The sequence below is a fragment of the Chaetodon auriga genome, chromosome 1 (assembly GCF_051107435.1).
Source record: "Chaetodon auriga isolate fChaAug3 chromosome 1, fChaAug3.hap1, whole genome shotgun sequence".
Taxonomy (NCBI): Eukaryota; Metazoa; Chordata; class Actinopteri; order Chaetodontiformes; family Chaetodontidae; genus Chaetodon; species Chaetodon auriga.
In genome coordinates, this window is record NC_135074.1 from 13,116,129 (window position 1) to 13,128,358 (window position 12,230).

Below are 12,230 nucleotides of genomic sequence, written 5' to 3' on the forward strand. Positions count from 1 at the left end.
GATTCAAGCTTTCTTATCAATATGTTCAAACTTCAAACACCCCCGCACAACAACGAGAATGAGAACCACATATGCATGATACGCATTCAGGGGCCAGTATTGTAATTTTATTTTCAGTTTGATTGTGTGTTTCCTTAGTTTCTCCACTGACTTCCTTTCAGAGGCCAGATAGACTGTGAGGCGGGAGGGAGACCTCTGCGGCGGTCTCCCCCTTCAATCACTCAGCACAAAAGCAACAAAACACGCCTCTGTAAATATTTCAGTGGCTTCAGCACCTCGTCCAGGGTCCTGCTGCTCGCTGTCTGCTGGTCCTCAGAGTGAGCCATTGTGTGTCCCATGGCAGACTGTTTTGTGTTGTGCTGCTGGACATGGCTGGTCTGTTGTAGGGAGGCAGCGGTGCCTGCATGCATGCAGTGGCAGAGGAGAGGATTAGGGTTGATGTTTCTCTGTGTCTAACTGGCTGCCAAGCATGCTCTGCCGCCTTGGCACAGCACACACAATTTACATCATTTAGTTCTGCTTGCTGCGGAGTGAAAATCTAGTTTAAATAGAGTTCAGATTATTCATTAAGTTTGGGAAAGAGCTGTATTTCTGACCACTAACTGCTCTATCTCGATGCAAAAAAGAGCAAAGAATTTGAGTGTTTGTTTGAGATGTTACATTTCATTAACTTTATTTTGCCAGTTATACACAACAGAATTGTGGCCACATGGCTTCTTTCAGTCAGTTTCTTGAGTGTATTAACAGTGCAGTGGCTTGCAGTCTTTTGAGGAAAGTTGTTCACAGTCCAAGATCATTGCCATAATAAATGAGAATCCTGTTTTAGGGTAGACGTGCCCTTGATACGAGCCACGTCCCTCGGTGCTTCCCTGAGCGAGTCTTCAGGGAGCGCTTTCTAATAAGAGTAATGTCCCCCCTGCGCATGGCCACCATTCAACAATTTACGGGCAGATTACAGATTCTAATAAAATTTTTTGCAGCCTTAATTAAAGAATCTGCTCCCCATTTTATGATAGTTCAGTTCCCCTCCACCACTTCTATCCAATTTAATTATTCTGATGTACATAATTAGCATGAGCTGGCCATTGTTCGCCTAATTTGCATATTATATTGGATAATTGAATGAGAGTGGCTGATGATTAAATTAGGGTGAATGACAGATGATTCAGCTCGCAGTGTGGAAAAGTTAACAGAATGAGCAGACTGGGAATACAACATGTGCCTTTTGAATATTTATATGTTCCACCGTGGTCACCCCCAGCAGACGCACTCCGCTAATTTAAAAAATGTGCAGCAGGGCTGCGGCTAAACTTGTTTCTTCTCCTCTGGCTGCTCCTCAGTCGCTAAGAGTGTGCACAAAGTGGAATGGGGGCACTGAGAAACACTTTTTTTCTGTGTTTTAAATGTGTTCCTCCATCATCAAGGCAACACATTTACAAGTTGATAAGACAAATGAGACTAGTGTGGGGAAATTCATTTCTAGGCGCTTCCAATGTAAACACAGACTCCTGGTGCCTGCCTGCCTGCCGGCCTGCCGGCCTGCCTGCCACATTATGGACAGGCTCGACTTCCCTGATGATGCCTGTCTTGGCAAAAGACATGTGGAACGTAGTTTAAACACATTTGAAAATGACAAATCTAGAAATAAAATGCAAAGATATTAACTACTGTGCAATGCTTAAAGGTTCTATATCAAAATTAACTTTTCTGTCCTGACTCAAATCAAACTCAAAAGGCACTAATGATTAAGAATGAAAATTATTTTTAGTGGGTGAGTGAAATTCTTTTATTCAGCATGTCAGTTAAACATTTAGTTCATCATCTTGTTAATTAGTTTATCAAGACAAAATGTTATCCGCAGTTCAAATCCCCTTGTTGCACCATAGATTCATCCCACTCCCTGGAACTTTTCCATGCAGGGTTCGGGCAGGATAAATGTTTAGAGGGAATATTTGGAACAGCTTTAGCCTTTCACATGCTAATGTAAGCACTGGCGGCACAAGAAAGCTGGCCTGACCCAGGGGCCACACGGTGACACAGTCTGCTGATTCAGTGCCGGCAACCCTGGCTTTGTTTATGTGTGTGCACGAGAAATAATGCACGTCATAAAAAGGAGAACTTTGAAGGGGAACCACTACCCCGGATGATAAATGCCCTCTGCTCTTCAGATATAAATAACTCTTCCCAATAGTACAAAAGCAATCTCGGGAGTGACTTATTCACCGTCATTTCTACAATAACACTGGGCTGTGTTTCCACCCCTGGTGTTCCTCACATATTGAATCATCCTCTGGGAATTTTTTTTCAAGCTCTGATTTGGACACAAACTGTATCACTTTTTAATTGAGAGGCTTTAAAAGTGAAATATGGCACTTGTGACTCAGCATGCAAAATCAGAGCAAAGTTGTTGACAAATGCAACAAATAAATGATATATTAGTGTCTCCTGTAGGAATCTGTGCAGAATGATATAAGCAGCTGCTGTAGAGAGGGCATAAAGCATGCTTCATTGGTTTACTTCAAGGATTGTCCAATTTCAAACACAATTTGCAACACACTTGTGTTTGTCTCCCACATACCTTGTAAAATCTCCTCTGTTCTCTGTGTTACGGTACACATCAGTACACAGAGTGTCGTCTCATTGTCTACCCAGGAGTCATTTCAGGGAGCAGAGGAATTTACACAGTCTCAGGACCTGTCAGTAGGTGGTATAGGAAACTGTAAAGATAAGTACAACAGCTTAAGCCGAGCTTCCTTTTCACAAGAGCCTTCGGCATCTCTCAGATCTCCCAGATACAGCCTTGCCCTCACTCTTATCAGAAACCTGACCATGCCCACTTCCAGCATGTGCTTGGAGAGAAAGATGGAGATCTGGTCTGTGTGTGTGTGTGTGTGTGTGTGTGTGTGTGTGTGTGTGTGGGTGTGGGTGTGCAGGACTGATATTTGTTGAGGTGGTCGTTGCCTAACACATCTCAGATCTCTGCAGAGTAAAAGATGCTAAAGCGGTCTAGACGAGGGACTGAAGCCGTCAGTTCAGTCATGTGTCAGCTCCTTCCTTTAAGAGATTGTTGTATTGAGCAATTCTTTGCACGACCAACATGTCGTTGTTGTCCAGAGAACATCATGTATCTTCAAATCTGATGATTTGGGATTTTTTTAAATAAACTGAGAGGTTAACTATTCCCTTATGGATTGAGGAAATTCCCCTACTTCTTAGAATGAATAAACTAGAAATGACTGGATTTCATGAAAAATGTACTGTCGTGAAAACTAAACCGTTTTTCTTAGCCCCTGAAAATTAGACACTTTGGAGACGCTTGGTCACATTTTCAACAGTTGTGCCTTTTGTTGTCAATATTCTCACTAGTTTGGTGCAATCGTCATTTTTAATTACCTAAGTATGTATGTATTGTATATATTGTAAACTGCCATAGGGTATATAACACTTGTGCAATATTTATTTGTCTTTTTGTCTTCTTGTCCTCTGACTTCTTGCACTCTGTCTTGTTGCGGCTGTAACATGTGAATTTCCCCCATTGTGGGATAAATAAAGTCAATCTTATCTTATCTCGCACATTTGTACACATAAACTCTCTTCAACTGGATGACACACCACTGACTCTGTTGTTTCCTCTGTGAATCTTTAAATGCTGTGCAGTAGATGATGAGTGTATATCTTCAGCTTTGAAAAGAAATGCATATTGAAAATAACCATGTCACATCTGATACTGTGTTTTGTTAAATGTTTGTATCTGTTGAATATTCAGTACCACTCATTTATATTTTACCTAATATCAAAACTCTTACCATAGTTTGCCCCTTAGTTTAGCGTGTTAGCAGGCTAACATTAGCCAGTTGGCACTATATGCACAAAACAGCTCAGGCTGATGTGAATTCCATTAGTTTTGCAGTTAACTGGTCATAAAACCAAGTATTGGATAAGTGATACTTAGATGAAAAGTCAGCAACTCACCAACATCATTAGGATTTCTCATCTGGGCATCATCAATATCTTTACCAAATTTCACTGAAAAGAGAAGAAAAAAATGGTGGACCAACCAACAGACCGAAATTTACATCCCTTGAGCCAGGCTGCTAGCGTGGCTAAAAAACACTTAATCTACACAAATGTATGCATCCCTGAAGCTTCATTTACTTCCTGCATGGCTGCTTTATTATTTATCTGTTTTTGTAAGATTCTGCTGTGCTGACTCTAACTAACTTTATTCGGTTCCAATAAACCAATGTAGAAATAAGATTAGAGAGGAAAGCATACAGCTGAAACCCAAGATGCCCATTCGTCTTATCGAGTGGCTTCTCAGTGCCTCCGCTATCCCTGAAATCTCTTTCACAAAAAGTTGCGAGGAGCAGCGTAATGCAGGCTGACAGGCCGAGACCAGCCAAGACATTATCATCCTGTTTCTTGGAGCAACATGGAGGCTAACACCGCTCCACATCCAACCCCTCGCTCCTGCCCAGCTATCTGCTTTTGCTTTATGTCTTTTCCTGCAGAGAGCACTTGACGAAGGACAATTTGTTTGGATGTTTAATGCTGCGGCACTGGCTGGTGGAGGATTATATGAGATGGTCCAGTGATTTGTGGTGGCTGGTAGTGGCTCGGCCTAAGTCTGTGTGTTAGTGCGTGTGAGGGAGAGTGTGTGTGCATAAAGACAGTGAGAGTGTGTCAGCTATTGTGCGTTCGGGTGTTTTTGTGGCTGTGTTCAGTTCCAGGTCCTCGCTCTAACACAGACATCAGTTGTCTCCCACACTGCCTCGTCAGAACTCTTGCATTTATGACAATATTGCCTCCGTCACTGTAGAAAAACATTTGTGACATGTTCTTTTTTTCACACTATAACATTCATTGCCTGTTGAAAGATTAATAATCTTTGAATTTCATTGTTTTAAGATTTATGAAACCCTCCTCTTGCTGAGTCTTCTTTATATGTTTTGGCAGCCTGGAGAATCACTGACTTACCCTGTGAAGCTTCACCCGCTGAAAACTCAGCCAAATGCTACTGTGAGCTTTCCCAGATCTCACACTGACAGACTTTCCTGACACACCAGCAAACGGGTGCACAAAGAGCGATGGAGGCGTGCTGGCTTTAATATCGTAACCCAAGGAAGCAAGTTCATCTTTCACTGTGAGCAGTGTGTTAATGTAGCTTTCTGTTTCTTTACTGCCACTATTATATCTAAAATTTAAACCAAGATATAACATTTTGTTCTTTTGCATAAAATTGCTGCATCCTTTGGATAACTGCTCTGCCATCAACATGACTCTTTCTGCCTGGCCTGTAAATGAGGCCCAATACTCTCTGTTACAAAATCTTGTGTTTGTTCTTTTGCATGAACAGAGTCCCTTTTAAAAGTTGCCCAGTTCTTGGAAAGATGAACCTCAGTGTACTTTCATCCTAAAGAGAGCAAAGAGATCACCAGTTGCATGTCAACTGTTGTCCAAAACATCTTGCGACAGCCCTTCATTTGATCCATTCAAGGCCCCTTTGAACGCTGCTGTAGAACCCAGTCCTGAAGGGCTTCACCCTCAGATGATAAAAAAAGTGAATTATTGGTTTGTTTATCATGCTCTTAAAACCTAAAGTGCATTATTAAACAGAGAGCACATTAAAAGGGGGGTATTGTTAAAAGTGTTTTAAAAATCTTGTAAATCCCAGTAATTTATGTCACTGTGTTCACCGAGGCTCACCCTGGTCTTCTGGCTTTAATTTGGATTCGGCTCTGCTCTCTGGGGTCTGTACCTGTGATGCTGCTGTTTTTTTCCCAGACACAGTCTGACCAATGTGACCCCCCCAGTGAGGCAGCGGTCGCCTCAACTTTAGAGAAGTTGAAAAGTAAATTAACACATTTGCATCAATGTATTGAGCAAGGCAAATGTACCATGCTAGCCATTTTAGTTTAGCACTTTAGCATGCTAACATTTACTAATTAGCACTGAACACAATATACAGTTGAGGCTGATGGGAATGTCCTTAGTTTTGCAGGTAGAGGTATTGAAATTTTGACCTGATGATGGCACAAGCAAAAACAAGAGGATCATTTCACCAAAATCCACAAAAGCCAACTTCATGGTGGTGCAAGAGGAAGAGATCATTATTATGAATCCTCTGGGCAGCAGAATCTGCATGACATTTAATGGCAATTCCTTTCAAAGCTGCTGAGACATTTCATGAAAAGACAAAAAGCTGACCTACTGGTGGCGCTACAGAAAAAGTCAGGGGATCACCAAAGTCAGTAGGATTCATCCTCTTAGGACCATGAATGTCTGCACAAAGTTTCATGTCAATCCATGTGAAAGTTGTTGAGATATCTCAGTCTAGACTGCCCATAAAAACCAATATTCTAAAGAATGGACCGTAGCATTTTTTTGCAATACGCACATTTTAAATGAGTATTATTTTATATTGTCAGATCTCTTAATTGCAGCTGGAGATGTCATTTCTGCTCATGAACGTTTGCCTGATGTAAACCTTCTGGGTCTAAAATTAGCATCAATAAAAATTATTTTTTAAATTACAACTTGCAAATTTCAATGTGCAGACAACCTTTCTCCTTTCCTTTGTAAATGTGCATCACCAACCATGAGTCGTATTCTACAAATTTATATCTGACCAATCAGTGCATATACACCCCTGCCAGCTGAAAAATACAACAGAAAGCCATTGAAATTACTTCAAAACATTCAACAGTGAGGCGTCACACTAGATTACTGTGAAGCTTCAACAGTGACCAGGCCTTGTCTGGGTGCTGCCTGGGACCAGAAACCTGCTCCAGCCTCTGGGGACTCCCTGGCAGAGGCAACAATGGGTCAGAGCCCCTTCTTTGTGCGGTTGCCCTCCTTAATCAAACTAGCCAGAGGAGTGATTGGATTTTAATTCTGCTGGGCCCACCGTAATGGTGTGATGGACGGGGACTGGTGAATTGGAGCAAGATGTCAGCCCTCGGAGGCCTCCATTAATGATATTGCTTCATTTCTTAAAGTGGCAGGAACGCCTTGGGACGAGGGGATCGCTGCAGTTGGCAGGCACAGCCCTCCCTTCCCCTTTTTGCCCTCTTTCTCTTTTTTATTTGACTCTCGTTACCTCTCAGCGACTCAGGATCATCCGTGTCGCTCATCGTGCTTCCTCAGTGTTGTCGGACCATTTCTTGAACTGGTCACAGTGTGTGTGTCGTTCCAGACTGCTGCTGAGGCGCTGGGTGCAAGGGACGTGTAACTACTGTCTTGCTGTTTCAACCTAAACATTTACAGAATATGCTGTACGTTATAACAATGTATTGTATGTGTACTGCATGACAGCCATCTTACTGTACATGGCCCGTCGAGAATGAAAGCTTATCAATATAAACTGTATTTCCCTGACCGTGTGAATAGGCAACTCTTTTGACTCACAGTGTTTTCATCTGACAGGAGCAGTATATCAACGGCATTTACATTTCAGTGTCTGCTCTGCATGCTATAATTAAACTTTGTCTCTGTTCCATCCTAACTCATGAGTCAGAAGGTTAATTGAACTTTAGCACTAAATCTCAAACACAAAGACTTCCTGAAAACATTCTTGAACTCCTGAACTGACACTGATACGACCCTGATGAACGCCAGAGTGTCTCCCTGAAACCTTTTGATGCCGTTTCTCATCTTAAGTGACTCACACTCGCTGCCTCATTGTTTGCTTCCAGTGACACTTGTGTTTGTCTTCTCTGTTGGGCTAATGACAGTTTGGTCCTGTCAAAGGCGGGTGCGGGGGCGTGGGGGGGAGGCAAGTACAGGTGAACACTCATTGTGTTTTATAGCAAGTCATTGTCGAGTGGGGCGGCTCCAACCTTCCTCTCCTCTCCTAATGGCCGTTGGTGTGTTGTTTTTGCTGTAGATTTATGCGTGGGTGGGGCGCTGTGATTTATGGACCTCTGACACTGTCTCAGCAGCAGAACCAGAGAGGCTGATTGTGGCTCAATGTGTGTGTTCCAGGTGAGCTCGAGGTCTGCTCACCATCCCTGCGTGGGCACACACACACGCATGTGCACACATGCACACAGTGTGAGCAGCATGCCCAGAAACTCACAGATGAGAACACACAGATACTTTAATGCACATACACACTCAGTTTTTGTAGTGCAATAGAGCAGGAAAGCTGCTACTGTTGCAATTTCCTCCCTTTAGGTTCACCTGAAGTACAGCAGTATAAGAGGTCATGTTTTGCTATCCTGCAAGCACCGAACAGTAAGTTTAAAAGCTGCACAGCTGAGCGACATTTCTCCTTCTTTTTGTTTAAATCTAGACAAAACTGTGGCTTCGAAAATCCAAAAAATAATGGTCAAAATATGTCAACACAACACTTAAAGAGAAAGTCTTGTTTCAAAGAAATCAATATTTGTTGTTTTTAATGCAGCTTTCTAAAATACCTCCTCCCCTGTTGGCCCCAGTGCTTTTAGAAGTTTAAAGGATAATATGTGGATATTTACTCATTGTGTCAGTTTCCCATAAAGGCAGCATTCATTCCCCAGGATCGATAGTACACAAGAAGCCCGGTGCTGCACAGAGATGTTGATGCTGCCCTTTCATTATCAGTGTAACCCAGGAGTAGAGAAGATTAAATTCTTGTCACCAGATGTTTAATTGGCCATTACCCATCTAAGATAAATTGGTCTTTAAATTTCCGGTTAAAAACACCTGACAAGAGGTGGAGAAAACACAGCACACAATCACAGCGACGTTGACATCGTGGGGTTGAGGCTCTATTTGGCTGTCTTATGTGGAGTCGCACATTTTATAATTTCTCAATTTGCCTTCAGAAGTGGAGGACCAGCATGCAGGGACCTGCTAAATCATCTCATATTGTATGATTGAATTTTACAGCAGTTACTGAGACCCTGAGCCCAGTCACTGCTGTGTCTCCACTGGAGTGACACACTTTCTCTCACACCCACCCTCCCCTTTCTCTCTTTCTTGTGCAGAAAAAAGAAATCTCCAGGCTCAGACTCTGCATTAAGTCAGCCTGTCAGTATGCTTCCCTGGAGAGTTTTGGACTTGAAGTTCGTCCCGGCAGTTCCTCTGCTGGTGGCCCCCACTCGAGGAGCAAGGTCACAGTGGACCCGAGTGTTGAAACTTTCACAGAGCCCCCACAGAAATCACACACGCTCATTTTTACACAATGTTTGTAATTCAGTGGTCTCATGACAATCTCTCTGTATGTAACAACAGGGTTATGAAGGGGTTGCAGGCAAATTGACAATAAACCTATTGAACACACATTCTTTTGTTTTATCTTTATATCTATATTTATCAACTGCTCTGAATGAAAATGCACCAAAGCCTGTCTCTGCATGCAATAATATGGGACCAACCTTCCTGATGGTGGCACTGAAACATCCAATTTCTAAAGGTGAAAATATGAAAACGTTCATGTGTTATCTGCCACGTGTGCACATGGATCATCCATGTGAGAGGATTTTTATGTGCTGCTTGCAAGCAACAAACAACAAAAACAACAGTAACAATAATAATTTAATTTAATAACAGGTTAAAAGAGTTAAAACAGTTTTCACTGCATGGAAAATAAAAATCTAATCTCTCCAGTGATATGAATTTTACTGTTTATTTCAGAATGAAAATATGCAGGTATGTGTGAATGGCATTGCAGGGTGTCGTTTTGGCATAATAAGTAGTATCACTGTCTCGTTTGTTGACTGGCTCCTGTGTGTGACCTGTCAGTGACAATAAAGGTTATGAGATTCAGTTATGGGTGGTTCAATTGTAATATGACAGCCATGCATCTGTGCATGTTGGTTTATTTATGTAGGATTTCCATCAAGATTAAATTTCATTATTTTAAGCCTAAAAAAAATTCCACATTCTTCTCCTTTTTTTTTTCTTTTTCCTCCCATTTCCTCATAATTCCTAGATGACTGAACTGCTGGGTGCTAAACTTTGACCACTGTTTCCCCAAAATATGTAAGACTGAGATTCACCCAAAAGAAATTTCACGGAAGTTACAGGCACAAAAAAATACCTCATAGGTGTTTTGTTGTCTGTCATGACTTTGATGAGGCTAATTTTACAGTCAATAGACAGCAAACCTTACAGCTCAATTGCTAAACTGAATTGTGGTAATTGTCTTTGCAATTACAAATTCATCAATTCATTAGTGTTCAGTGGAAAATGCTGAAAATGTTTAACTGCCTTTTAACGTAATTTACAATTTACCCAGTCAGCTGAGACGTGTTTCTAATTTATAGTCTGCCCTCATTGAAAAAAAAAAAAAAAAAATGGGTGGACAAAATATTAGAAACACTCCTCAATATAATGCAGCAGACCAAAAGTTGAATCAGCACCTGTCAGTTTCAACAAAGCTTGAACATAATAGACTTATGAAGGAGGGGTTTTACTGCAGGACTGTTGTATTACACTGAATTCATTTCACCCTGGGGTGCCTAAAAAGCTGGCAACTGAGTGTACGCCCACAGCTGAACAAATGTAGTTGGCCTATATATTTATTTTAAATGGTCAAAATAGACCCATTTCATAAAACAGCAATATTAAATGGTACATATGACCATGTAACTCTCTGTTAAATTATCATGGGACTGTGGGAAACATTACTTTGCTTATTGGGTGCAGCATGCTCACGTGTCAAAGTCTGGCCTGGTGATATTTATTTCTTCCCTCACGGACTAACAAAAAAATGTCTTCTAGCGTAGATGAAAGAATATTTTAATGAGCCCTGTGTCTATCAGTCACCGACCGTTTAGTGACTCGTGGTTGTGGGCGGCCCTGCAGTCCTCGCGAGCGCGCAGGGTGATCTAATTACGTCCACCCCTCCACCAATTAGAGAATTACATCACACCTTTAAATGGACTCGTCCTCTTAATCATTAATGATACGGTCTCATTCCCTCTGACAGCGTCTGGTTGCGTTGTGGCAACTTGACACAGTTCGCAGTTAATCCTTAATAATGTGGCAGAAGCTTAATCGTGGTTTGTTTCAAAATGTGAGAAATAAATTCGGGAGCATATTAATATTTGCTGTGCGGGGTCTCTGCGTGCAGGTCAGTATGAGGCCCAGACACGCTCGGGTTAAAATCAGGCTGTGGTGCAGACACTGTAGCCGGGGCTGCAGGTAAGGATCACCGGTGTTTGTTGTAGTTCTTGTTTAACACACTGAGGGGAAACGCCCATTGACCTGAGAGAAGATCAGATGGCTTACAGGTCCTCACGCCTCTTTTTATGGCTGTCAGAGGATGTGATCTGTGAGCATCTCAGGCTTACAGATAATAAACTGCAGCTTCATTTTTGTACTTCACGTCGTTCATTGTGCATTTAATTGTTAACCTGTTATTTGCCCCGTTTTTATTTTTTCAGTGCATCTTTTTTTTTCTTTTCATGCAAACCTGAATTTTAGAAAACATCTGTTACAGCTTTTCTTTTAAAAAATAATATATTTTTTTTAATTTAATTTCTCCATATTTTATCTGGGTGTAGTAACCCATTTGATCTTTTGAGAAAACATTTTTTGCTTCAAACCTTTTTGCAATTTTGGCTTTTGTAATTGTACAAAATTGATGGTTCAAAAGATGAGAGCTGGGATTATTTTGACACGATAGTAAGAACTGTTTTAGTTTATTTTAATGTGATCTCGTGTGGTCCTTCAGGGGATGAGTTATATACAGCCTCTATGCTGGAACAGGCTGCTTTGGAAACATGCACGGCCCCACAGTGATTTTCTGATAGAGGAGGGTTAATAGGCCTGCATTCTTGTCTGTAAACGCCATTGTTATTCTTCACTTATCTGTGTTATCTTAATCTGCTCGCATTGTTTACTTATCTTATTTGAAATAGCTCAATTACAAATCTATTATCTGCCTTTTGTTATTTAAACTTCCGATTAAGACGGTGTGAGTGCAGGAAAAAACATCAGCTGAATTGTTTAACAGTGAAAAACGCTCAAATATTAACATACGTTCATCGGTGATTTGGTGTCCTTATTATTGAATCCAGTTTTGTTAAAAGGCGGCAGGTGGGGAAAATCACTGCACCAGGATAATTTTATTTCCAAATGTGATGAGAATTAAATATAAAGAGCCTTTTTTTTTGTAATTAAAGACGTTTTCTCTTATCTGCCTTTTTATCTAAATTCTCTCTAAAACAGCAAAACTGCGCTGAAGAGAAGTGGAATGAGCACACATGATGAGTAGGATTTTCACAATAACAAACAACGTT